Source organism: Odocoileus virginianus, chromosome 7, assembly GCF_023699985.2.
Source record: "Odocoileus virginianus isolate 20LAN1187 ecotype Illinois chromosome 7, Ovbor_1.2, whole genome shotgun sequence".
In the NCBI taxonomy this organism is placed as follows: Eukaryota; Metazoa; Chordata; class Mammalia; order Artiodactyla; family Cervidae; genus Odocoileus; species Odocoileus virginianus.
Genome location: NC_069680.1, coordinates 52,923,078 through 52,924,905, shown reverse-complemented (window position 1 = coordinate 52,924,905; position 1,828 = coordinate 52,923,078).

Sequence of the window (1,828 nt, the reverse complement as noted above, 5' to 3'; positions counted from 1 at the left end):
ACAGAGGGGAAGAATGAGGTGAAATTTTGATGTGGGCCTTGGGAAATGGCAAAGTTTATGTGAGGTGAAATGTGCTATAAAAGGAAGGGTATAAATAAAGTCCTATAGAAGTTCTAGAGGAGAGATTGCCTTTATGGGCAATCAGGGAAGTCTTCAGAGAGGAGGTGACATTGAAACTGGGCATGGAAGGATGGATTGAATTTTGATAGGCACAAATAGAAGAACATTCCAAAGGGAAGTACACAGCCCAAAGGTATCATGGCAAAAAAAAAAAAAAAAAACCCCAAAACAGCAAATACTACAAAAATCTATTATTTCAGAAATGATGTGTGATTCAGTGTAGCTGGAGATAAAATGGGTACAGTAGGTACAGGCCAGGTTATAAGAGACCATGAATTCTAGTTTTTATTTAACATACAAATAAACTCCTCACACAGCTCACCAAATATGAATGTCTGTCTCCTAAAACTTATGCTTGAGAGATTGATTTCTTTTATAAGCAAACTTTTTCTAAAAGTAGGGGCATCTTTAAGGCACACACCCATCTCTTAGTGTCTTAAAGGCAGGGGCTTGGCCAGCTTAACCAAAGCTTAAACTATCTGTGAGGTTCAGGAGATCCTTAAACACTTTGAGATTTTAAGATGCTGTATATGGTGGTTTACTTTTTCTCTTTTTAAATTTATGTCTTTATCACATGATCATTTACAGGGTAATTGTGCCAGATTATATTTTCCATAAATGACCAAGTTTTCCCTTTCCATATAATCTTATTACACAGTGACCTTGACTTTCCTCCTGTTGAGGGGTGAGATTTGTGTTCTCCTCCTTAGACTGCTTAAGATTATAGTGGAACTGACACCATATGACTTCTGAGGCTAGGTCATAAAAGGCCATGCAGCTTCCTTCTAGTTTCCTTGGAATGTTGGCCTTTGGAGCTCTGACCCCTAGTAGGGATTCACATGTCTCCATTCTGTGGGGAAACCTAGGCCACATCTGTAGGCCTTCTGGTTGAGAGCTGGCATCAATCCCCAGAAATATGAACGAACAATATCCCAGATAATTCTTGGCCACAGAGGTTGAATCTTTAGGTCCTTCCTGTTGAGGTTCCAGATGTTACAGCGTAGACCAAATCACCTCCGTGTGTCCTTTCCAAATTCCTGGCACATAGACTCAGCATAATAAAATGGTTATTTTATGCAGCTAGATTTGAGGTAATTTGTTATGTTGTGGTAGTAACTAGAACAGTAAGCAGTGATGGCCTTTTCTAGTTCATCTTTCTCTGTTCAGCAGGTTCAGTTTTATAGGGAGGGAATTATCATTGGTTAGAAGGCCCTATTAGGGGATTCACATATATTATCTCAATCTTCCTAATAATGTTATGAGGTTAATATTATCAACCAAATTTATGGAGACATAGGCTAAGAGAGGTTAAGTGATTTGTATAAGGTCACACAGATAGAAAGCAAACCCAGTTTTTCTAGCTCTGTTCTTCAAAAGATTTCTTCAATCAGGTGAAGCCTCCCTAGGCTGGATGAAAGTTCCCATGGTATCATATGAACAATGAATTCTGCTACCTCTCTCACCTTTCCATCAGATGGCACATTTGCTAAGCACCTGGGCCAGGAGCTGTGAAGGAGGAGAAGAGAGACATGCCCCCTGATTTCAGCAGTGATAAACCATTTTGGTGGCTAAGCCAGGTAGCTGTAAGTCCCATGGAGAGATAAAAGCAACCCAAGGCAGTGTCTGATCCAGTACTGTAACTCTTCATAGAGGGGTATGGTCACTTTGGTGTTTTGGGCAAATAGGTAGCCTCCCAGTTATCTCTTTT